General features: G+C 39.0%; 1 protein-coding gene across 3 annotated transcripts in view; it reads right to left on the bottom strand.

The window, feature by feature from the left end:
• PRKN (parkin RBR E3 ubiquitin protein ligase) overlaps nucleotides 1-27,924 on the bottom strand; it is a 1,357,610-nt gene that overhangs the window by 574,796 nt on the left and 754,890 nt on the right. The window lies entirely within an intron of this gene.

Here is a 27,924-nt window from a genome sequence, read left to right on the forward strand (position 1 = left end):
ACACAGGAGGGAGGTGCTGCCTGGGGTTTGGTCATGGACTGTGTAAAAACGGGGAGTGGTCGGAAGCCAAAGACAAAGGACAGGTGCGTGATTGCTGATTGGGGAGAACAGAGTTCCAATACTAGAGACTAGATAGCTGGGTGACACCATTTTCACCACTCCCACACATGTGCATACACATCTATGAGCGCCACAATAGTCCACCCCAGTAAGCTAAGCCACGTGATCTAGTGGAGAATGGAGCCGTTACACTAAGCCCTACCATCTGGGCCAACCTCGCTCTTCAAGAACACAAATCTCACCACCTGCTTAGTTTATGTAATATAAAGTGCGTCATAGTTTGACTTCTAGCAGAAAACCAAGTAATTTCAGTCATAGTTCAGTCTGTTCACCAGTCCATGCATTCAATTTTCTTTTTTTTCTTTTTGCTTCTTCCTTTTTCTTGAATGAATAAAGATTAAAAAATCATTTTTATTTTCAATTTTTATTAAAAATATTTTTGTTTAATTTTTTCTACTATATTTTTTATTTCTGTGTAATTTTTTCAAATTCTATTTTACTTCCATCATTTCATTTTAGTCTACTTCAGTGTATTCATTTTTTTTGCACATTTTCAAATGACTTCCTTGATTTTTTTTCACTTTTTCTCTAATCTATCAAGCCACTTTCAACACCCAGACCAAAACCTAGGATCTAGGATCATTTATTCGTTTTGTGTGTGTGTGTTTAATTTTTTAATTTCAATATTTTTTAAATTTTAATTTTTTCTACCTCAGTAATAACTTTTCTTCCTTCAAAATGATGAAAGGAAGGAATTCACCCCCAAAAGAAAGAGCACGAAGAAACAACAGCCAAGGACCTAACTAACACAGATACAAGCAGGATGTCTGAACCAGAATTTAGAATCACGATAATAAGAATACTAGCTGGAGTTGAAAATAGATTAGAATCCCTTTCTGCAGAATAAAAGAAGTAAAAGCTAGTCAGGATTAAATAAAAAATGCTAAAACTGAGCTGCAATCTCAAATGGAGGCCATGGCAGCAAGGATGGATGAGGCAGAACAGAAAATCTGCAATATAGAGGACAAACTTATAGAGAATAATGAAGCAAAAAAAAAAAAAAAAAAAAAAGAGGGAGATTAAGGCAAAAGAGCAAGATTTAAGAATTAGAGAAATCAGTGACTCTTAAAAAAGGAACAACATCAGAATCATAGGGGTCCCAGAAGAGGAAGAGAGAGAAATAGGGGTAGAAGGGTTATGTGAGCAAATCATAGCAGAAAACTTTCCTAACCTGGGGAAAGACACAGAGATCAAAATTCAGGAAGCAAAGAGGACTCCCATTAGATTCAACAAAACCCAACCATCATGAAGGCATATTATAGTCAAATTCACAAAATACTAAGGCAAGGAGAGAATCATGAAAGCAGCAAGGGGAAAAAAGTCCTTAACCTACAAGGGAAGACAGATCAGGTTTGCAGCAGACCTATCCACAGAAACTTGGCAGGCCAGAAAGGAGTGACAGGATATATTCAATGTGCCAAACCAGAAAAATATGCAGCCAAGAATTCTTTATCCAGCAAGGCTGTCATTCAAAATAGAAGGAGAGATAAAAAGTTTATCTTTTTTAAACAAACAAAAAATTAAAGGAGTTTGTGACCACTAAACTGGCCCTGCAATAAATTTTAAGGGGGACTCTCTGAGGGGAGAAAAGACAAAAAAAATAAAAAAACAAATAAATGAGACCAAAAGCAACAAAGGCTAGAAAGGACCAGAGACCAACACCAGAAGCTCCAACTCTACAAGCAACATAATGGCCATAAATTCATATCTTTCAGTACTCACTCTAAACATTAATGGACTCAACGCTCCAATCAAGAGATGTAGGGTAATAGAATGGGTAAGAAAACAAGATCCATCTATATGCTGTTTACAAGAGACCCACTTTATTTTTTTAATTTTTTTTTTTTTATAAATTTTTTTTTTCAACGTTTATTTATTTTTGGGACAGAGAGAGACAGAGCATGAACGGGGGAGGGGCAGAGAGAGAGGGAGACACAGAATCGGAAACAGGCTCCAGGCTCTGAGCCATCAGCCCAGAGCCCGACGCGGGGCTCGAACTCACGGACCGCGAGATCGTGACCTGGCTGAAGTCGGACGCTTAACCGACTGCGCCACCCAGGCGCCCCTAATTTTTTTAATATATGAAATTTATTGTCAAATTGGTTTCCATACAAAACCCATCCCATCCCAAAAGATGCCCTCTTCAATGCCCATCACCTACCCTTCCCTCCCTCCTACCTCCCCATCAACCCTCAGTTTGTTCTCAGTTTTTAAGAGTCTCTTATGCTTTGGCTCTCTCCCACTCTAACCTCATTTTTTTTCCCTTCCCCTCCCCCATGGGTTTCTGTTAAGTTTCTCAGGATTCACATAAGAGTGAAAACATACAGTATCTGTCTTACAAGAGACCCACTTTAGAACTGAAGACACCTTCAGATTGAAAGGGGATGAAGAACCATCTATCATGCTAATGGTCAACAAAAGAAAGCTGGAGTAGCCATAATTATATCAGACAATGTAGACTTTAAAATAAAGACTCTATCAAGAGATGAAGAAAGGTATTATATCATAATTAAGGGATCTATCCACCAATAAGACCTAACAATTGTAAACATTTATGCGCCAAATGTGGCAGCACCCAAATATATAAATCAATTAATCACAAACATAAAGAAACTCGTTGATATCAACACCATAATAGTAGGGGACTTGAACACCCCACTCACAGCAATGGACAGATCATCTAATCAATGGACCAGATGGACTTAACAGATATATTCAGAACACTTTATCCTAAAGCAGCAGAATATACATTCTTCTCCAGTGCACATGGAACGTTCTCCAGAATAGATCACATACTGCGACACAAAACAGCCCTCAACAAGTACGAAAAGATTGAGATCATACCGTGCATATTTTCAGACCACAATGCTATGAAAGTCGAAATCAACAAGAACAAATTTGGAAAGGTAACAAATACCTGGAGACTAAAGAACATCCTACTAAAGAATGAAGGGGCTAAACAAGAAGTTAAAGAGGAAATTAAAAAGTTCATGGAAGCCAATGAAAATGATAACACCACAACCCAAAACTTCTGGGATGCAGCAAAGGTGGTCATAAGAGGAAAGTATGCAGCAATCCAGGTCTTCCTAAAGAAGGAAGAAAGATCTCAGATACACAACCTAATATTATGCCTTAAAAAACTGGAAAAAGAACAGCAAATAAAACCCAAAACCAGCAGAAGACAGGAAATAATAAAGATCATAGCAGAAATTAATGCTATTGAAACAAAGAAAAAAAAAACACAGATCAATGAAACAAGAAGCTGGTTCTTTGAAAGAATTAACAAAATTGATAAACCACTAGCCAGTTTGATCAAAAATAAAAAGGACCAAAATAAATAAAATCAAGAATGATAGAGGAGAGATCTCAACTAACATAGAAGAAATAAAAACAATAATAAGAGAATATTATGAGCAATTACATGCCAATAAAATAGGCAATCTGGAAGAAATGGACACATTCCTAGAAACATATACACTTACCAAAATTGAAACAGGAAGAAACAGAAAATTTGAACAGACCCATAACCAGTAAAGAAAGCAAATTAGTAATCAAAAATCTCCCCCTGCCCCCCCCCCCAAAAAAAAAAACAAGAATCCAGGGCCAGATGGCTTTACAGGGGAATACTACCAAACATTTAAGGAAGAGTTAATACCTATTCTCTTAAAGCTATTCCAAAAAACAGAAATGGAAGGAAAACTTCCAAACTCTATGACTCCAGCATTATCTTGATTCCAAAACCAGACAGAGACCCCACTAAAAAGGAGAAATACAGACCAATTTCCCTGATGAACATTGATGCAAAAATCCTCAACAAGATATTAGCCAATTGGATCCAACAGTACATTAAAAAAATTATTCACCATGAGCAAGTGGGATTTATACCTGGGATGCAGGGCTGGTTCAACATGATTCACCACATCAATAAAACAAAGGACAAGAACCTTATGATCCTCTCAATAGATGCAGAGAAAGCATTTGACATAATAAGGCTTCCTTTCTTGATAAAAACCCTCAAGAAAGTAGGGATAGAAGGATCATACTTCAAGATCATAAAAGCTATATATGAACTACCCAATGCTAATATCATCCTCAATGGGGAAAAACTGAGAGCTTTCCCCTTAAGGTCAGGAACAATACAGGGAACTAGACAGACAACACAAAGAAATAAAAGGCATCCAAATTGGCCAGGAGGAGGTCAAATTTTCACTCTTTGCAGATGACATGATACTCTACAGGGAAACCCAAAAGATTCCACCAAAAAACTGCTAGAACTGATTCATGAATTCAGCAAAGTTGCAAGATATAAAATCAATGCACAGAAATTGGTTGCATTCCCATACACCAGCAATGAAGCAACAGAAAGAGAAATCAAGGAATCGATCCCATTTACAATCGCATCAAAACCCATAAAATACCTAGAAATAAATCTAACCAAAGAGGTGAAAATCTATACACTGAAAACCATAGAAAGCTTATGAAGGAAATTGAAGAAGACACGAAAAAATGGAAAAAAGATTCCATGTTCCTGGATAGGAAGAATAAATATTGTTAAAATGTCGATGTGACCCAAAGCAATCTACATATTCAATTCAATCCCTATCAAAGTAACACCAGCATTCTTCACAGAGGTAGAACAAATAATCCTAAAATTTATATGGAACCAGAAAAGGCCCTGAATAGCCAAAGCAATCTTGAAAAAGAAAACCAAAGCAGGAGGCATCACAATCCCAGACTTCAAGCTATACTACAAAGCTGTAATCATCAAGACAGTATGGTACTGGCACAAGAACAGACACTCAGATCAATGGAACAGAATAGAGAGCCCAGAAATGGACCCACAAACGTATGGCCAACTAATCTTTGACAAAGCAGGAAAGAATATTCAATGGAATAACGACAGTCTCTTCAGCAAGTGCTGAAAACTGGACAGTGACATGCAGAAAAATGAACCTGAACCACTTTCTTACACCATACACAAAAATAAGCTCAAAATGGATGAAAGACCTCAATGTAAGACAGGAAGCCATCAAAATCCTCAAGGAGAAAGCAGTCAAAAACCTCTTTGATCTTGGCCACAGCAACTTCTTACTCAACATGCCTCTGGAGGCAAGAGAAACAAAAGCAAAAATGAACTACTGGGACCTCATCAAAATAAACAGCTTCTGCACAGCGAAGGAAACAATCAGCAAAACTAAAAGGCAACCAACAGGATGGGAGAAGATATTTGCAAATGACGTATCAGATAAAGGGTTAGTATCCAAAATCTTTAGAGAACTTATCAAACTCAACACCCCAAAAACAAATAATCCAGTGAAGAAATGGGCAGAAGACATGAATAGACACTTCTCCAAAGAAGACATCCAGATGGCCAACTGACACGTGAAAAAATGCTCAACATCACTTATCATCAGGGAAATACAAATCAAAACCACAATGAGATACCACCTCACACCTGTCAGAATGTCTAATAGTAACAACTCAGGCAACAACAGATGTTGGCGAGGATACAGAGAAAGAGGATCTCTTTTGCATTGCTAGTGGGAATGCAAGCTGGTGAAGCCACTCTGGAAAACAGTATGGAGGTTCCTCAAAAAATTAAAAATAGAACTACCCTATGACCGAGCAATTGTACTACTAGGTATTTATCCAAGGGATACAGGTATGCTGTTCCGGAGGGACACATGCACCCAAATGTTCATAGCAGCACTACTGACAATAGCCAAAGTATGGAAAGAGCCCAAACGTCCATCGATGGATGAATGGAAAAAGAAGAAGTGGTATACATACACAATGGAGTATTACTTAACAATCAAAAAGAATGAAATCTTGCCATTTGCAACTACGTGGATGGAACTGGAGGGTATTATGCTAAATGAAATTAGTCAGAGAAAGACAAAAATCATATGACTTCACTTATATGAGGACTTTAAGAGACAAAACAGATGAACACAAGGGAAGGAAAACAAAAATAAAATAAAAACAGGGAGGGGGACAAAAGAGACTCTTAAATATGGAGAACAGAGGGCTATGGGAGGGATTGTGGGAGGGGGGCTGGGCTAAATGGGTAAGGGGAATTAAGGAATCTACTCCTGAAATCATAGTTGCACTATATGCTAACTAATTTGGATGTAAATTAAAAAAAAATAAAATAAAAATAGATATAAAAACAGCATTCAAGTTGAGGAAGTGCAGTTGACCACGAAATACAATTCCACATGCTGGCAGCTCATTGAATTCTGTAAAGCTTAGGATGTTAATATCGACATCAAGCCCTTCAACAGTTAAAAGGCACAATTAAAGAGATATAGAATGTTTGTGTTTATTTTAAGAACTGACACCATCAGAGACATTGCTGATTATTTGCACCATGGCACATTTTTAGAGCAACAATACTTACTGTGAAAGATATGCTCCTTGTTCATCTTGTCTCATGCCTCTTGAATATGGAGTTTCACACCTGAAACTCAATTTGAAGTATGTTCCCTAAACTCTTCTTCGAGATATATTTTAACTATTTAAGTGTGTTTTAGGTCATTTTTATTTTTAAAGTGATAATTTATACCAGACATAACAACAATTTATAATAGTTCCTATATCAAGCCAACATCACTGTATTTATTTAAAAAATTGAATGATTACAATTTGTTTTTTCTTTTGCAGGTATTAGCATTGTGACCTGTAAGAATGCCAGAGTGCTTAATTAATAAGGTAGCTGAATCAGGGCACCTGGGTGGCTCAGTCAGTTAAGCATCCGACTATGGCTCAAGTCATGATCTCGTGGTTCACGAGTTCGGACCCTGTGCCAGGCTTTGTGCTGACAACCTGGAGCCTGCCTCAGATTCTGGGTCTCCCTCACTCTCTGCCCTCCCCCACTCATATCTGTGTGTGTGTGTCTCTCTCTCTCAAAAATAAATAAAACATTTAAAAAAATAAGGTAGTTGAATCTATTCTTGCTTTCAAAAATGTGTATTATTTCACTGAATGGAGTAAGTTTCCTGGTGACTATATTACAGCAATCACCAGAATAGGTTAAATGTGATTATATTTGTTAATTCTTATTGGACACTCTATTCTTTAATACTGTCTTGAATAACTTTTCTCCAAATTCTCAGGTTCTTTCATGTCCTTTGCCGGTGACCTGTAGGAGATACATAGGAGTGTCACCCAGCTCCCATTTCAAAGAAGCTCTTGCTCTGCAGCTCTGTTCTGTAGGCGTGTGGCCAGTAGATACCTCCGACCATCAGCTCCTTCAGGATCTGCATCGACAACTGTTCCTGGGCAGCTGTGCTGGGAGACCAACGGGGCGGGGCTGTGAAGGCTCAGTGTGGCCCAACCTGGGACACTCTGGGACATAGCTGAGTGACACACATCCACACAGCTGGCCAAGGCCGGGTGAGCCTGTGACCTAGTTCACCTTTCTCTGCCCATCTTGCTTCTTCCTAATCCTGTGCACAGGCCTTGGTCTCCAATGGATAAGTAAAAAAAAAAACAGACAAAAACAAAAATTGTACCAATCTTACCAACTTCTGTCCCAATATCTGCTTTTGGAGAACTCAACCTACTACATGTCCCCTGCCTTGGCTCCTAAAGCAGCCACATTTAAGAAGGTGAAACTCTACTAAAATTTCTAAAGCTATCCTTTTAAAGAGGTCTTATAGTCCCCAAGTATTTTTATGTCACCAAGACCTGATTTCTTTCACAATTGCTTTTTATACAATCAACGCCCACATAATTCCTCCCATTAAAAGTACAATATATTTACCTATAGGAACAGGGTCCCTCCTAGCTCAAATGATTTCCTCTGAGCTAATACTTAGGGCCAGATAGTCCCATTTGGATTAATGTCTCATTTCCAAAAGAACTATTTTTGTGCCAATGTTTCCCAAGAGGAAAAGGATTGTTAGTAATAATCAGTGCAACTGACGTGTAGATGTGTAACATTTGTGTAAGGAGCTATAATTCTCAAAGTATGTTCACATAAATTAACTTACTTGATTCACCTCAGGAATTAACCAAATTTGTAAAATTAAGGTCAAAATAATTGATTTGTCCCCAGTCAAATTCAGGTAGTGGATTCAGGAGGAAAAACCTTGTTCTTCTGACTCCCATCCAGAGCTGTGTGCACTCGGCAGAGCCCCCCCTACACACCTGCGCACACCTAAGGGATGCATTCCTTATTCCCTGAGGAAATGGAGCACAGGGTCTTAAAATCCAGGGCTTTAGAAACTGTAACTTTTGAAGCTACCACTTGAAGCTGGAACTCTAAGGCAGGACTGTGCTAGGTGGGCTTGCCGTGCTGGCGTCCCCACACCTGAGTCAGTCTTCACAGAAATGATAAGACGACCCCCATGCCATCCGGAAAGACGGGGGTGAGGAGAGGCAGAGCTATGTTCTGAACCCACTGTCTCCAAAGTCAGTTCTTGTAACCCTCACTACCTACCCATCTTGGGAGTTGGAAAGGCCACTCGAGACTAACTGCAAACCAAAATACTCCAACGTTAACTGTGAAAAACAGGGAAAATGGAAGGGAAGAAGGAAGAAGCAGAAACGATCTCTCCTCTAGCTGTTGGGAATGAAACATGGGGTAAGGATCTAAGAATTTAGGGGATGCTTTAAGACCACATATGTGATAATACATGCCTGTAAATCATTAAACTCTTGGAGTAACCGTCTATACACACTTCTGTATTTGAGAGAGAGAAACAACCAGGAAAAGCCTTCACCAAAAGAGGCGTTCTGAAAGAGAGGAGTTTTAAGTGAAATGCGAAAGCGATGTGGAATGAGGATTAGTTACCGTTAGCAAAGGGGGTCAGTGCTGGAAATAATCAAGGATTGCAGCTTGCTGAGGACAGAAAGTCAATTTGTCTTGCTTGGAATAAAGTGTCTTTGTCAGAACAAGGAATCGAAGTCAGTCTGTGGACATAAGAACACCAAATACCAATTCCCCACCTACCTGGTAGGCATTCTGCTTTTCTAACTGTAGTTTAAGAACAAAGTGAAGCATAATTCCCTTTATCATTGGGAATTCTCACTAATACATACAGAAAGCAAAACAGGAACACATGGTCCTATGCTCCTATTTGTATGTAACACAAGCTATTATTACCTCTCCCGGGACAACCCTCCACAAGCCTCAGTGAAGATAGCATCCCAACTTGGAGTCAATTTAGTGAAGAGAGAGACGAATTTGATTTACAAAATTTGGGAAACATTACTAATTTCATCTTGCATTCCAGCAAGCCAAAGGCAAGAAGAGAATTTCATGAAGGCTGAGCCCTCTCTGGTTTGTACCATTGCTTACCACACCTTCCTATTTCCATGTCTTCCCATCAGAAGAGCCCATGTCACTCATAGACAGTGACACACGGCCTGTGCAGGAGAAGGATCGCAAGTAGGATGTGGACTCTCATCAGAGGCATTTATCTGTAAGAAACAATCTTGTCTAGCACGTGAACTGCATGGTGTCCATCTGTGCCAGGACTGGGATGAGGTCTATGAGATGCATGAAGCCAACAGGCCAATAGTAGGTGGCGTCAATGGAAATCATAGCTACTTGTAGGTCCACTGTACATGAAACATGTATAGAAAATAGAAGCTGGACACTATAGAGAGTACATAAGTGCAGTCAGAAGGCTTTTTATCGTGTACTGGTTACAAATCTGTAAATATTAATGTGATTGTTGGTACCAGTAATTTATTTTGTAATAAACCCTGCCAACAGGGATAAGATAAAAGAGGGAGTACATATTACGTACATAAAATTCTAGTGCCAATGCCAATGTGTGTATGTACCACTAAGCAATTCTTGGACACTAGCTGGGTGTCCAACAATTCAGCTCCATTCTGACACTATCTATCAGGAGATAGCACCAAATTCCACAGTTTAAGAACTCAGTCTTACAAAAACATGTTCCCCAAATCCTAAGTCCAGGCCTGTCACCTGGACTTCTGACCTACCTCCTAAAGATCAGAGATTACAACCCACAACCTATAGACTGGAGGTTCCAATGATCTCCTCCTTGGGTTTGGTTAATATGCTATAGTGGCTCACAGAACTCAGAGAAACATTTTACTTATTGGATTACCAGTCTATGATGAAAAGATGTAACTCAGAAAGAGTCAGATGGAAAAGATGCATAGGGCAAGGTGAGAGGAAAGGGACGCAGAACTTTTTGTGGCCTCTGAGTGTGCCACTCTCCCCAAATCTCCATGTGTTCACCAACCCAGAAGAATTCGGAACCCAATCCTTTTTGGTATTTATGGAGGCTTCATTACAATGCATGACTGATCAAATCATTGACCACTGGGGACTGAACTCCATCTCCCAACCCTCTTCCTTCCCTGGAGGTCAGATGTAGGGCTGAAATTTCCAACCCTCACATTCCATGGCTGGCTCCTCAGACAACCAGCCCCCATCTATGGGTGAGGGTCCCAAAGTAACCTCATTAACAGAGAAAAGACACCATCTTTTTGCTGTCATCTCTTAGGAAATTCCAAGGGTTTTAGAACTCTGAACAAAGACCAAATAGGTATTTCTCACTATAGATCACAGTATTACAGTAAAGAATTTCTATTTCTCCAGAAAGTTTATGATGAATATGCAAGTTGTGTAGGTGTCAGCCCACATTTTCCATCTACCAGAGGGACTTTTAAAATATCACTCACCAGACAAAGACCAGAGACATAAACCTGCTGCAGCATAGGAGAGCCTACTACAAACTCAATGTTATTTTAAGAATGCTGTGCTCAAAGAATGTGATTTTACACAGGCAGCTCAGAAAGTACATTTGCATATTACTCAGTGAAGTGTGGCTTTTCATTTAGATCAAATGACTATTCTAAATTAATTTGCTCAGTTTTGATTCCAACTTTTCTTGTGTATGTACAAGAAGGTAAGTGATGGCTGTTAGTGTTAGCTTGCTTAGTGGAACGTCATGACAAGTAAAATTGAATGGTCTTCTATCAGTGTCCCACTGTATGATAAAAATAGAAATCTGTTAATTCCAATAACTGTCTAATTTTTCTTTTCATGTAATTTACTGACTCAAAGTAAAGCTTCTGGAAATGTACTCTTAATGGTGAAATATCTGACATTATTGTGAGTTCTACTGTAATTCAGTTTAAAAGTTCAATATTGAATATATTCTTTGTTTTTAAAGTGACAACATGAATATATATTTTGGTGGAATATAACATTATGGCTGTAAACAACGTCCTTACTAAATTTAGGAACTTGTGGAACATGCTTGAAGTAATTGTGGTATGCATGTTACTCATAGTTGTGTCAAACAAGCTGCGATATTCCACCCATCAAAGCAGAGCCGTGGTTGCCAAAATTTACAAATATTTTTACATAGAGTAACTGAACAATAAAGTTGTGACAAAACCGATGTTGGATAAAAAAAAAAATCTCTCTTCGCTGCCCATCATCAATCATACTTTTAGGAAAGTTTCAGCCTTAAAAAAACCACTTTGTAAATTGTCTACAAAAGGTGCTAAACTAGGCCAAAATACACAACCACTGGCATGATGATCGTTTTGAACTGAAAGCAACTTGGAAGAAGGAGATATAAGAAAAACTCTTTACCATCCCCCTATTTGCCTAAAAGCAAGACATAAACGCATGAGGGATCCCCTCCTCTGCCAGCCACCACCATTGGGAAGGACAGAAGTTAATCACTGGACCCTTATCAGCCCACAGACAGCACAGAAGCATCTATAGGACAAGTTCCAGGAACGAGCTGTTATCTTCCATTAGTTCCCCATATATTTACCTTCCAACAATTTGCTGCTATAGAATTTCAAATTCCCTTTCCTTCGCCTTGTCTCTACAAATTTATTGGGTTTTCTTTGTTGTTGCTGCTTTGTTGTTGTTTCTTTGTTTTGAAGATGCTAGATGAGCCCAAGGTCTACCTACCCCTTTAGTTACTCATCTTTGGATACCCCCATGAATATGTGTGACGCACCTTTTTTTTAACGAGAGAAGGGGAAAGTAACATTTATTGTACACTAAATATGAGCCAAGTACCCTCCACACACACATTATTTCATTACATACTCATAACAACTGCAAATTAGGTATTATTGAACATAATTAAATATAAGGTGATAACCCCCCAATAATTATCTATCAGAAAAGATGGGGGTACTTACACATGAAGTTTTACCCAGTTCCTGATAACGTGGAGATAACACGTCCTCCACAAAACATTGTCACTTTGATGCCAGCTCCATCAGTGCCACTTTCGAATACTTATAAAGGTTAGATACTAGAATTAATTTTTAAAAGACACAAATTCACTTAACATACATTTATGTACAACTTCAAATATTAGATATTGTCAACAAACTCTGAATGAGTATATTTTGTCTTTTAATTTACATCCAAATTAGTTAGCATATAGTGCAACAATGATTTCAGGAGTAGATTCCTTAGTGCCCCTTACCCATTTAGCCCATCCCCCCACCCACAACCCTTCCAGTAACCCTGTTTGTTCTCCGTATTTATGAGTCTCTTCTGTTTTGTCCCCCTCCCTGTTTTTATATTATTTTTGTTTCCCTTCCCTATGTTCATCTGTTCTCTCTTAAAGTCCTCGTATGAGTGAAGTCATATGAGTTTTGTCTTTCTCTAATTCCACTTAGCATAAGTTCCATCCACGTAGTTGCAAATGGCAAGATTTCATTCTTTTTGATATACTCCATTGTGTGTGTGTGTGTGTGTGTGTGTGTGTGTGTGTGTGTGTGTGTGTATATATATATATATATATATATACCACATCTTCTTTATCCATTCATCCATCAATGGACATCTGGGGTCTTTCTATACTTTGGCTATTGTTGATAGTGCTGCTATAAACATGGGGGTGCATGTGTCCCTTCGAAACAGCACACCTGTATCCCTTGGATAAATGCCTAGTAGTGCAATTGCTGGGTCGTAGGGTAGTTCTATTTTCAGTTTTTTGAGGAACCTCCATTCTGTTTTCCAGAGTGGCTGCACCAGTTTGCATCCCCACCAGCAGTGCAAAAGAGATCCTTTTTCTCCGCACATGTGATGCACATCTTAACCAGCTTCTGTTTTTCCCTTATTATTCTGTCTTGTGTCAGTACCCCAGGTGGAGAAGCTAGAGGGTAGAGGGAAAATATTTTTTTTCCTCTTCTACACTAATATTAACCACTTTACAAGAGTCTTCTAAATTTGTTTGCATTTTGTTTAAAATCAGTTTGCAATCTTTAATCATAGCATTTCATTAAATGGAGTGCCCCAAATTTTCCACCGTTTGAAGTTTGAAGTAAATATAAATCACTAAAAAAACGTCTGTGAGAAGACATTTAAATTAATCTGTATAAAAGTAAAGGAGAAATGATATACGAGGTTTCCATTCTGGAATCTATAATTGATCTCTTGGGATATTTCAATTTGTGGGAAGAATCTTCTCATACAACTCCTATTTTTAATCAGATAAATTTATATTTCTATCATAAAGAAGTAAAACTGAGAAAAACTTCTGACTTTGCTGCATCTAAATGTGGTGGGTGGGGCTTTCAAAGTATGTGTAAATAAAAATAACTAAATTGACAAGTTCTGTTTTATAAAAATATTTGTCAAAGAGAGGTTCTCTGAGTGAAGCAAAACACAATACTTGGGATAATATCCTGCCAGTAATATTTATTCATTTTTTAAAAAATATTAGGATTGAGAACCATCTCTATCAAAATCTCTGAGATTACAACTAGTAGAGGGAGATTTTCTCAAAAACATTATGATTTACAGAGAAATATCATTTGGAGTTGTTAACAATTTCAAACGCTTTAGTTGTACCACAACTTTGAAGATTGCAGGAAACTGTATTTCTAAATTTTTAAAAAAGAAAATAACACAAAAATACATTTTGAACTAAATACTGAATACACTGTGTCAGAGACAGACAGTATAGCTAATAAACATATTAAAGTGCATAAATAAGTGCCAATAATAAATACTCTGTATGTTGATATAATCCATATAAAGAGGTTCACATTTTTTGCTTTAGTATATAATATATATGTTTATATATTTTCATATTTAAATATTATATATTTATATACTTTGCTTTACTATACATAAAATATATAATATTTAAAATTATGCATATTGGGGTGCCTGGGTGGCTCACAGTTAAGCATCTGACTTCAGCTCAGGTCATGATCTCATGGTTTGTGGGTTCAAGTCCCACATCGGGCTCTTTGCTTACAGCTCAGAGCCTGGAACCTGCTTCAGAGTCTCTGTCTCCCTCTCTCTTTGTCCCTCCCCCATCATGCTCTCTTTCTCTCTTTCAAAAATAAACATAAAAAATAAAAAATATATTATATGTTATTTATATACACATACAATATTTAGAATGAATCTTATTTTTTAAAACATTTTTGAGTAAAATATTTTTACAGGTTTAGCAACAGACTAAAACTTATCTACCATCCAGTAAAATACTGTTTCAAGATACTATATAATTTCAATTATTTTTAATGCCCTCTCTCACTCTCAAACATATTCTGTTGCTCCCCCTTGCCACACATGTCCCTTGCTATGTCCAGCAAATATTAAGACTGTCTCCCTCCTCAGAGTTCCTGCTCTGACCAATTAACTTTTACCCAGTCCAGGGAAGAGCCAATAAAATATTCTAAGAATAATAATGAATGCAGGAGTCAGGGAAGGTATCAGCCATCATCATAAAGGCACAACTAATGGAGGAAAAAGGGAAGAAAGAAAAATCATAGAGACAAAGAAAGGGAAGAATTTAGATGCTGGAGTTTAGTGTCCAGCTTTTCCCCTCAACATGATGTTCATAGCTACATATAGTTTAACTCATTCTTTTCATCACTGTATGGTATTTTATGTTCACACCACAAGCTGTCGTTGATGGACAGTTGGTTTATTTTAAGCTTTCAGCTATCATAAATGATGCTGCTATGAATGGTCCTTGCATGTGTTTCTGATGAACATATGCATGTATTTATGAGTGGCCTACACCTACAGGTAGAATTACTGGGTCATATGATACATACACATTCATCTTCAGGAGGTACTGTCAATCGGTCTTCTAGAATGGCTACATCAGCTTTCATGTCCGTAGTAGCATATGGGAGATGCAGCTCTTCATATCCTTACCAAAACATGGGGGGGGGGGGGTCATCAGTCTTTTAGATTTTAGATACAGTAAAACCTGGGATTGTGAGTAACTTGTTCTGTGAGTGTTCTGCAAGACGAACAAACATTTCTGATAAATTTTAACTTGATAAATGAGCGATATTTTGTGATACGAGTAGTACGTAACACCGATCATCATATGATCACGACTGAGCCAATGTTCTTGAAATTTGCCTTGATATACAAGTGCTTTGGATTACAAGCATATTTCTGGAACAAATTATGCTCACAAACCAAGGTTTTACTGTATTCTGTTGGGAATATGTTAGTAACACATGGTCACTTTAATTTCCATTTCCTGCTTTCAAATGTTTACTAATCTTCGGATAATCTCATTTTGTGTCTATTATTTTGCCCATTTTTCTATCGTGTTGTCTTTCTTATTGATGTGTAGAAGTCCTTTATGCATTGAGTCCTTGATCACTTATATGTGTTGCAAAATTGCCCACTCTGCGGCTTGTCAGGTCACTCCCTTAATGTGTTTTAAGTTCCAAATTTCAATGTAGATGAATTTATCAATATTTCCTCTTATAATTGATTTTTTTCATCCTGTATAATAAATCTTCCTCTACATTAGAGTCATAAAGTGATTGCACTATTTTATATTCTAGAAGCCTTATTGTTTCAATGTTTATATTTAGATATCCAATTCTACTCGATATTAATTGTTAATGTATGGTGTGAGATAAGAAGTCAAGGTTCACCTTTATTTTATTTTTTTATTTTTTTAATGTTTATTTACTTTTGAAGGAGAGAGACAGAGTGTCAGTGGGGGAGGGGCAGAGAGAGAGGGAGACACAGAATCCGAAGCAGGCTCCAGGCTCTGAGCCGCCAGCACAGAGCCTGACGCGGGGCTCGAACCCACAAATCGCGAGATCATGACCTGAGCCAAAGTCGGACGCTCAACTGACTGAGCCACCCAGGCACCCCAAGGTTCACTTTTAAACCTGAACACTGAACCACTTCACCCAGCACTATTTATTTAACAAACTGTCTCTTCCCTCAGCTGTAATGCCAATTTTTAAAGATTTTTTTTAAGTTTATTTCTTTATTTTGGGAGATAGGGAGAAGGAGAGAGCACATGCAAGTAGGGGAGGGACGGAGAGAAAGAATCCCAAGCAGACTGCCCTATCAGCACAGAGCCCAATGTGTGGCTCGAACCCACAAACCAGGAGATCATGACCTGAGTTGAAGTCAAGACTTAGACACTTAACTGACTGAACCACCCAGGTACCACTGTAATGCCACTTGATTACAATCAAGTGACCATATCTAGACAGAAGTCTGAATCTAGGTACATAGCCTAATAAAATAATTTTATAGCTGGAAAAATGTAACTTTCCTAAGACAGACTGAAAACAGGCAAAAGACTTCCTCAGGTAGGAATACACAAGCAACAGCAATCTGATGATGAAATGGAGCACATACTGTCAAGGGGAACAATGATTAAGACTGGCTGGGAGGGGCACCTGGATGGCTCAGTTGGTTAAGTGCCCGACTTTAGCTAGGGTCATGATCTCATGGTCTGGGAGTTTGAGCCCGACATGGGGCTCAGAGCCTGGAGTCTGCTTCAGATTCTTGTCTCCCTCTCCCTCTCTGTCTCTCAAAAATAAACAAACATTAAAAAAGTTGTTTTTAAGAAACAGCCTGGCTGAGAAGTACCAGAACCTGTCACCCAGTGCGTGTTCTTCCCTGGCCATCTCTCCTTGAGGACCTCGGGTGAGATCTTCTCACTCCATGCCTAGTGAGGCGGGCACCACTGCCTCCTCAGCCCCCCATCACTGCTGCCCCTGGAGCCTCCCCAGATGTTTGTCCCAGGGAGCTGCTCTACATTGACTAGCTCACTAGCCCTCGGGCCCTGAACATAGCCTCTCCTGTTAAGCATCAGGGACCCACACGATGCCTTCTCTGGATGGAAGTAACTACTCTCATAGAAGCCCCAGACTAGAGTTATCCCCCAGGCCACTCATTTGCCTGCTCATTAGGTGATGCCATTAATCCCAAATAAACCAGCAGCCACCATTCTACAGCCACTCCTTCAACATTAAACTTCTATTTGAAATCACCTCTCCTCAGCCCATCCCTATCTTCTAGCTACAATCTCGTTTCCCACAATTAATGATTTTTTTTTTGAGGCAATGCAGATGTTCCTGAGGCCACACAGTATGGAAGCTAAGGGTAGGGGTTTTGTTGTATTATGGTGGAACAAATATTGACTCACCTCTCTCTGCATTTCAAGCGCATTGTGACCTTTGGCAAGTAACATAACCTCTCTGTACGTTATTTTTACCATTTGTAAAATGGGTATAACATTCATCTCTGAGAGGCCAAGTGAAGACCAACATACATGCAAAACATCTAACAAATGTCAACCGAATAGCAATAGAAACTGTTACCCACCGTTGAGCCTCGTGGAATATATATTTATGTCAGATTGTCCTGGCATACAAATGGGTCTGGCCGGAGCGTATATGAAAATAGGCCTACACAGTCAGAAAACACCACAAAGTACGCTTTCACTTGGCTTGGGAGGAGGAATCAGATACTGGAGACTGACAGTGGCATAGCGGGCCTCAGAGTTTGGCTTTGGAATTAAGGTCCGGTCACTTCTAGGGTAAGCTGTAGGCAGGAGTCACAGCAGCCATGTCAGCAGCCAGCTGACTAAGAGTAAAAAATAAAATAAAATAAAATAGGGAGTCGGCAAATTAATGTGTACCCTGCTGAAATTCACACAGATCACTCTATTATTTTTAATACTCTCTGTGCCAAGTTCAAAGAATCACTGGAAAGACTTGGCTTAAGAAGAGAAGTTTGGGTCCCCGTTTCATAGGAATGACACCCCGAGAAAGCACTCAGGTACTACTACCTTCTGCCCTGCCTGAACCAGCCCTTTTCCACCCCACCGCTCACTGCCAGCCTATACAGCGGTCATCCGTACCCTCTGCATCCCATCAAAAACACACTTTATCTCAGCTTGAAGCACCTACAACAGTTACTTGAGACGTAGATGAGCTCGCTAAATATCTCTTGAGCAAACAGATGGACTTTTAAGTTCTAACGATAGAGGAAATGCTCAAGATGGCAGACACCCGCAGGAAATTGCTTTGCCTGCGAGAGCACTGGGGGAGGATACCGGTACCCGGGCGCGTGCTTCCTCCCGTTAACGTGTGCACGTGATGGTGGAAGGGCTATCACAGGAGGACACTAAGTAGACCTGAGTGTTGTGGAAATCTACACCTTGAGCTAGAAACCCTTGAGATTTCTTTTCTGGCGCACTGCACATAAGGAGTCGGGGCCATGCTTTCTTCGGTGTAGAATTTTCCAAGTTAACAAGAAACCGAATACAACGCATCCTAACCCTTACTTCAATAAATAACTTGGTTTGCACTCTTGGTTTGCACTACTGAGACGGTTGCTTATTTGGTTGTAAATAATTCTATAAGCTGTAGAAGCAACAAAGGGCAAATCTGCAAATACTTAATTCTACACGTCATGGGAAAAATAGCTATATAAATGACATTTACAGAGGGAAAGGTAGGTCCTAGCAGTTAGAAATTTGCTAAGGGTATGAATCAGCACAAATATTTGCAATGGAAATAACGTCTTCCCCTCACCAAATTTATAACCGTTGCTAATTACAAGGATAAAATTGCAATTAAGAACAAATGAACAAGCCATTTATACTACTTTTTCTAAGTAAAATATTACTATTTAAAATCTATGTGATCCCTTAATTCCAATGAAAATGGACCTTAAAAATAATGTGTGGCTGTCAACAAAGTTCTAGCAAAGCCAACTGGATGCTTTAGGGATCTAGCTGCTTCTTAACATTCACTATCCCAAAATGAACTGCTTAAAATCCAGACAGTTACAACATGCGAAGTTGACCTTAACGAATACAAAATTGGTCCAAGAGGATTTGCAATATTGTCCTACTAGTGCCAGCGGGAGTTGCTGCGTACCCACAGCGACAGTTAAATGAAAAGGTGAGGCATATGAATTTCATACACAAGCATCTGTAACATCTCCAAGAAACCCCGCTGATGCAGCCACTTGGATCTGAAATATACAGGGTTCGCTGCAGGAGAAATGAAGGTCACTGACTGACATTAAAACTGACATGGCTCACATTTCAGAGTATCAGTGTTGCTAAAATATTTCTTCTGTTTTCCTAAGTAATTGACCCCAAACAACATAGCTGTGAAATCTACATCTGAAGGTTGGACTTCAAAACTTGATTTTTTCCCTTACTCCTAAGAGCACCATAAAAACTCTCCATTGATTTCTGATTAATTTATTTCATTCTGTTTTGGAAAATTCCATTAAATTCAGAAAGTTTTTTTTTCCCTTTTCTTTATTGGTTTGCTTGTTTACTTACTTATTTTTTCAATTCCAGTATAATCACTGTAGTGTTATATTCATTTCAGGGGTACAACATAGTGACTCACCACTTCTTTTTTTTTTTTTTAATTTTTTTTTTTTAACGTTTATTTATTTTTGGGACAGAGAGAGACAGAGCATGAACGGGGGAGGGGCAGAGAGAGAGGGAGACACAGAATCCGAAGCAGGCTCCAGGCTCTGAGCCATCAGCCCAGAGCCCAACGTGGGGCTCGAACTCACGGACCGTGAGATCGTGACCTGAGCTGAAGTCGGCCACTTAACCAACTGAGCCACCCAGGCGCCCCGACTCACCACTTCTATACATTACTCAGTGCCCATCAGGATACGTACACTCTTACAGAAGGGTTTTTTTTGTAAAAGAGAAGTGTTCCATATAAAAGGAACTCGTTCTCTGTTCCTCTGCATGAAACCGTATTTACTGGAATTCAAGTCAGTAAATGTTTATTGAAATCGCACTGATCTCTTTGATGGTGTAGCATCAGCAGGTTTGTGCAACAAGGCTGGGACCTTGTCCTTGGAGCAGCGGGCAACTTAGCTGGGCAGGTGGGCTTTTGTACAGTGCTCAGTGTTTCAACTCCTGTCTGTCTGTCAGCTGTCTTTGTATCTCACTTTACTGCTCATCTCCTTTTCATACGCAAAGCCCCCTTCCACCCTCAGTGGATAGCCTTTCCTTTTGCTCTACAGAGAAAACTGAGATCTGACGGGGGTAAGGTGTGACTGGAGAGACAGTACCAACCACATGGACCTTGGGTGTAGGCTGATGCAACCAGTTCCTTGAGGTAGGACCAGATGTAATGTTTAAAATGTCCTAGTCTCGGGTTGCCCTGGGTGGCTCAGTTGGTTAAGCATCCGACTTCGGCTCAAGTCATGATCTCACGGTTCCCGAGTTCAAGCCCCACGTCAGGTTCTGTGTGGACAGCTCAGAGCCCGGAGCCTGATTCGGATTCTGTGTCTCCCTCTCTCTCTGCCCCTCTCCCATGTGTGCTCTCTCTCTTGTTCTCTCTCTCTCTCAAAAAATAAGTAAACACTAAAAAAATCATTAAAATGTCCTAGCCTCAATTTCTTCAACTATAAGGCAGTCAAATAATTTGAAATTAATGTAGGGAAAGAATTATAGGAAATTAAGCACTACCTATGAATTTCAAAGAGGCAATGCAATGTCCTATATGGGAGACTTCACCCACAGGATGAATTCTCCTTTCTGGGAGGGTCTATAACAGCTCTCTCTCTAGATTGGATCCGACTGACATGTGCCACACTCTTTCAGGAAAGAATCACTCACAGTATAAGCAGAGTGAACTAACTCCCATGGGGTCTGGGGCACAGTGTGAAGTAGACTGCTTCCAGCTAGAAGACGTATCTTTGAAGTTCCCTGTTTCATCTTAAAAAGGTGTAAGATATTCCATTCTACTCTATTACATATTCCTGTTTATTTAGATACAAGTGTGGTATTCTGATTTACCTTTCTCTGTAATGTTGTGTAAAACAGATACTCCGCGATATGTCCCTACTTATACGAAAACTATCTTTTGTTCCTGGCTTGTTACATTACCTAGGAGTATACAAACTATTTCTCTAATAAGAGAAATATATAGATTTATATGCACAAAGAAGGTCTCTAGTGCTATCACTCTCATACAGACACACACACACACACACACACACACACACACACACACACCCAACATTTTTCCATTGTTAGAACTAAAGCCATGTACTGAAAAAGGCCATGTTAAAGATTTCAGTTAAATTATGTGTCAGTGTATCTGGAGTCTCTGAAGATGCTCTTTGGAGCCGATGACTGTATAAAACCATCAGCTCCCGTCTAATGCCAAAAATGACTAGAAAGGGTTAGGTTGATGAAATATGACCATTGAGCACTATCTCAAGTCTAGACAGAAAAATGACTTGTATATTAATTCTAAATCACAAAATAAATGCCAAATATAACTAAGATTAAAATGTGAATCAAGAGGAGAAGCCTAAGATATAACAAATGTATTCAAAGGGAAAGTTAAACTAAGATCCTATTTTTTTTAAATCTTTCTGTTAAATGAATGAACGAATGCGTACCAAAATACTGACAAATGATAGTTAAATCACTATCTCCCTGGATACCAAGAGCAAGTATAAATGGACTTTGAGATAAATCTCTACCAATCTCCAAAAGCAAGTAAATTTTTTAAGTCTGCAATCCCAGGGCAGCACTATTTCGACAGGCTGAACGAATTTTAAGACAAATCTGAAAGCAAGAAAATTATAAAAAAAAATTTATATCAAACAACAATGACATCAGAAACATAAGTCTTTGCTGGAAGAGTTAAGGATAATTACAGGGTAGGACCAGTTTTTAGATTTAATGTCCTACTAGGAGCTGAATTTTAAAACATGTTTCTGGCGAGTTAAATCTTGGCTGTGTAAAACCTGGTTATTTTTTAGTTTGTATTGAGCTTTGTAAACTTAAGAACGGCAGAAAGAGGAAAAAAGTGCAGGAGTTCACTAGGCAACCTTAGAAGCAGAAAAGTGGGGATGATTTCTCTCTTTCTGCTCAATCATACCATGCTAATAATTTTTCTATTTTGTAAGTTTCAAACTTTACATTTTGAATTTTAAGAATAATACTACTGCAAAGTAAAATTCAGCAAGCAGAAATACTCTTTTCCCCAGGGTGGGCACCCAACGTCAGGGTGAGTTCCAAGAACCACATCCTGGTCAGAAATACACTACAAGTCTCACTCTGGTTCTGCCCTGTCATCTTCATATGACAGAGTATCATTATTCCCGAGCTGAACTGAGGTATCCAGGAACGTTCTGAACCTCTCTGATGTCATTTCTATTGGAAATAGATAATATAGTCACTCTACCTTCAAGTGCTGTACTTTCTGTTCTCAGCTCAAGTTTTTGCTTTTTATTCAGTCCACTACTTTTTGTTCACATGTGAGACTATCAACTGATAACCTTGAGTGGATACCGATCAACTCACTACTGTAAGGACGTAGAGAGGACCACAAGGCTGGATGGCAGATGGGAACCTGCTGGTGCACATAAAATCTCAGGGTGTTCTGGCTCTCAAATAGTCCACTTTCTTTTCTTTAAGGGAGAGGAAAATATTTTACATGCAATGTAAACTCAAAGTGATGGGGTTTGGGGGTGATTGTCAGGGGGTTTGCAGCTGATGGTCAAGAAAGAATTCTTGAAGATGTCTTTGGTGCAAAAAGGTGATTTTATTAAAGCACAGGGACAGGGCCCGTGAGCAGGAAGAGCTGCACTAGCGTCCTGACGGGTAACTCATTACATACCCTCATGTTGGGAGGGAGTCAGGGATCGAGTAAGTCTCTAAGGTATTTTGGAAGCAAAGTTTCCAGGACCTTGAGGGGCTAGCTGCTGTCAGGAAAACATTATTTATCACTGTTTAGTAAAACCTCAGTCATGAGACCCTTCAGATGTGTGCTGGGGGGCCATAAGTTTGGAGTATGATTGCTAGCATATGCCTTGGAGGAGTTAACATAAAGGAAGTTTCCAAAGGAATTTTTATATGTTAAAGTAGACTTACAGGATCTTGGGAGTCAGGATAATGTTAAGCTAAGATTCCCTTTTGCTCCAGCCAAGTGTCATCTTCAAGGCAGCTGAGCTCCTAGAAGGAGGTCACTCTGCCTGTTTCAAGGACTTGTCTACGGGCTGTAGGCAGTAAAGGAAATTTAACGTTTCATTTGCCTTAGCTTCCCACATCACCATGGCAAGCAGTTAAACCTCTTTCCTTTGCTCTCGGGTAGCCAGGAGTGTCCGAGGAATATCACACAGATCCCACCTGGTGGCAGAGAGGCGCTGTTAGCCTGTCCTCTGCCCTCAGCTTGCCCCCCACTCCCTTATCAAAAGGACACAAACTGTGTACCTGAATGAAATTTTCAGCCTAACATCTGGAAAGGAAGAACACCGCTATCTTATATATATTTTGTACATATCATAACCACATATGTGGGCTCTGGAAGGGAGTGTCACTGAAAACCTCATCTTTTATTTCTGCATCTGTCAGCAGGCAGGACCACAAATGAGTGTTTTCTCAAATGGTACTATCGATTTATAAGCTGTGAAAAAGCACTGCTCCTACCTTTTGCAAGCTTTTAAAACCAGTCAGAGCCCTATAGATTACCTATTCCAATTCTTGGATTTTGTAAGCAACCTGAAGGCCCAAGAGATTATGTTATTTTTCTAAGGTCAAAAAGTTAGCTTAGTGGCACTGGAGACCCTTGAATATAAGTTATTATACACCTGTTGAGAAGTATTGTTAAGAAGGTAGACAAAAGTGATGTCAATCTCTTTTTACACAAAAGTACATGTTTGTACAGCACAACAATAAATAAAATTTTTACCTTGCTACTAATTCTCTACAAACTCTTTCAAAGGACAGAAACAGAATGAATACTTCCTAACACATGCCATGAGCCAGAATTACTTTAAAGCTACAACCAGACAAAGACAATATAAGAAAACTACAGACCATCTCTCTCCTGAGCAAAGATGCAAATATCCCCAGCAAAATATTCATGAATCAAATACAAAAAAGCATAAAAGATATATGCCATAGTCAAGTGGGACTGAACTCAGGTATGCAAACTGATTCAACATTCAAAAATAAATTCATGTAATCCAACACAAACTAAAACAGGTTAAACAACAGACTAAAAGAGATAAACCATATAATATCAGTAGATACAGAAAAAGTATTTGACAAAGTCCAACTCCCATTCATGATAAACACTGTCTGAAAACTAGGAATGGAAGGTAACTACCTTGTGAAGGTAAATGGATAGGGAAGGAAGACATGAAACCATGTGTGTTCACAGATGACATAATAATCTATGTAGAAAACCTGAAAGAACCCACAAAATAATTCCTGAAATAATAAGCAGTTATAGCAAGGTTGCAGGATACCAGCCTGATATGCAAAAGTCAATCACTTTCCCATATACCAGCAACGAATAAGTGGAATTTGAAATTAACCCTCTGGTTTTAATCTATTATGTAGTTAATTATGCCTAATTTGACTAATGATGTATGATTAAGGCACATGCAAAAATAAATAAAAGAAACGTAAAATATAAATAGATACCCCAAATTTTTATTTTCAATTCTGAAATTAAATAACTTATTTCCAGGAAGATGTGATATTTCAAAACCAAAACCAAGGAAATATATTTAAATGTAAATTCACAGGTCAGGAAATGTCATATTAATAAAGGACACACTGATATTATGTATTGAGTGAGAAAGTAATTGCAGAGGCCAGTTTTTTTTTTTAGATTTTTTTTCAAAAAATTTCATATTGAGGGGCGCCTGGGTGGCGCAGTCGGTTAAGCGTCCGACTTCAGCCAGGTCACGATCTCGCGGTCCGTGAGTTCGAGCCCCGCGTCGGGCTCTGGGCTGATGGCTCAGAGCCTGGAGCCTGTTTCCGATTCTGTGTCTCCCTCTCTCTCTGCCCCTCCCCTGTTCATGCTCTGTCTCTCTCTGTCCCAAAAATAAATAAACGTTGAAAAAAAAAATTTCATATTGAGAGAGTTTTGCATTTTTGTCTCACAATAGAAAATGCAAAAAAAAAAAAATGCAAACAAGCAAGGGAGAAATGCTCGAACTTGCTAATAACAATTTTTAAAAAATATTGGGGCTTCTGGGTGAATCAATCAGTTGAGCATCTGACTCTTGACTATGGCCCAGGGTTATGGGACCCAGCCCCACACCAGGCTCCGTGCCCATGGGTGCGCGCGCACACACGTGTACTCTCTCTCGCCCTCTGCCCCTCCCCCACTCACATGTGTGTGTGCATGCGCTCTTTCTCAAAGAATTTTTTTTACTTAAAATTTTTTAAATTAAAAAAAATATTAATGACAAAATTAATGTTCTTTAGCAAATGGGCAAAAACTAAAAGTATGAACATTTAATAGTGTTGAAGATGCAGCAGGAAGCCGTCTCGAAGACAGGCAACCATAGTCTACAAGGGAAATAAACTTGGCAATATGCATCAGGCACCTTAAACATGTCCATGAACATTGACCTTTTGTTACCACTTCTAGGACACTATTTTTAGATTCAAAACATGCAGTCAATGATTTCTGGAAAAGGATATAAATTTAAATGTTAGTTAGTCTAATATAGATTTTGAAAAATTTTTTTTAGAGACAGAGAGGGACAGAACGTGAGAGGGGAAGGAGAGAGAGACACACACAGAATCTGAAACAGGCTCCAGGCTCTGAGCTGTCAATGCAGAGCCCAGTGAGGGGCTCGAACCAATGAGCTGTGAGATCATGACCTGAGCTGAAGTTGGACGCTTAAGCAACTGAGCCACCCAGGCACCACTTAACCTCATATTTTTAATTAGAAATAATTCAGATCACCAGCAATAGAGAAATGGTGAAATATCAGCTGCCTATTTAAAAAAAAAAAAAAAAAAAACAACCAAACTTGTTTTCATGGGATATTTCATAGCAGGGAAAATTTATCATGATGCAATGTAAATGGAAAAAAGCCAGATACAAAACTATATATACAATGATTACATATAGCGTTTATGCACACACAGTGTATGTATGTGTGAATATATATATATATACATATATACATACATATATATGTATATATATATGCAAATATTTAGGCTTAAGTATTTAAGATACTGGAAAGAATTAAACCCAAATCTTGCTAACCATGAGGGTAAACAACTAACATTTTTAGGTTTTTTTTGTGTTTGTTTTTGTGAGTGAATCACTTCTAAATTAAAAAAGAAAGCATTAGCAGGAAAAAAAACCATAACAATCAGCAAAGTACAACATAAGGTACTCTTGTGTCCTCATGTAGGCTTTTATGACATCCCTATGCATGGAGCTTTCAGTATAAGAGGAGGGGGCCTCTTTATTTTACATACAGGGCATCCCCCTGCTGCCTTATACAAGAAGGGACCTCATCTAGTCAAGTGGTTGGTTATATACACACACGCACTTCAGTCTAACTGAAAACAGTAGCTTCTATTTATAAGATCACCCAAAAATAATACTAGGAAAGATTTTATTGCCACAGACGGTATTATTTTTCAGCAGTTCTGTCCCTGCGCATCTGGGAAGTGGCTTTCTTCCCTGAATGGATGTTAGGAGCTGCTAATACAAAGCTGACAGCTCAGCGGCAGGCAAGCACAGAGAGCTATGCCCACAGTTAAGGGAACACGATCAACACCACACACCCAAATGCCATCTTTAACAACTTTAATGGAAGGTTTTTAAATACTGGCTGGTGGCCGCATTCTGACTTAGAGAGAAACCATTTCTCCTTTGAAAAACGGAGACGTGATGTTAATTAATTGCCTGGTGCTTTCAGAGCAGTTGAGGACTCCCAGCCCCTTCCCTGAAAGACCAGAAGAATCAGCTGTTTTTGCATGTTGAAAATGTTAGCCATGTGCAATCATTCACCTTACCGAGGGATGTTGAAAAGCTGCATTTTAGGCAATATTGTGGAATTCTCTCTCACAGCAGAAACTAAAAATGCAGCAGCAAAAAAAAAAAGTCTCATTTTTCTCCCTTTTCTGGAAACAAGTGTGTCCAACTGAGGCTGTTAAGGATTTTAGGATTCTATTAGTCAACCTGTTTTGTTTACATTTATTAAAGGACAGAAGTATTATGTTAGAAGTATCAATAACCACTAATCACGAAACCCCAGAGTTTAAGGTTAACTCTAAAAGGCCACCTAACACAGTACCCAAGGCCAAAGAGGCAACCCTGAAATGACGAGGGTATATATCTGTCTTTGCTTAAAAGTCTGCAATAAGCAGGATTCTTTGACTTTATTCATGAATGCGTTTTGGCATTTCCCAGAAAGTTCTTCTTGATATCAGGGCTAAGACCCCGCTCTTGCAATTTGAGCTTCTAGAGGACCACAGAGAATATGTACTAAAGCTAATTTCTTTTACTCTGTTCATTTGAATAACATAAAGTAAGAGATTCTACTCTCAGACATCAACTCTGTAGATTAAGTAGGCGCAGAGTTTTCCACTCGGTCCTTGCCTCCCAAGCTATAATTCAAATCTAGTCATTATCCCTGTTTTCCCAACGAGGCATCTCCACACGTTCTTTCTTCCATTGTATTCACTGAGATTTCCCCAACTAGCTACATGCTTTTATTTGGGGCATATGGATACATGCGAAGCCCCGACACACATACAGGCAAGTTACGTG

This window comes from Puma concolor, chromosome B2 (genome assembly GCF_028749965.1).
Source record: "Puma concolor isolate L17-30 chromosome B2, mPumCon1.1.hap2, whole genome shotgun sequence".
NCBI classification, from domain to species: domain Eukaryota; kingdom Metazoa; phylum Chordata; class Mammalia; order Carnivora; family Felidae; genus Puma; species Puma concolor.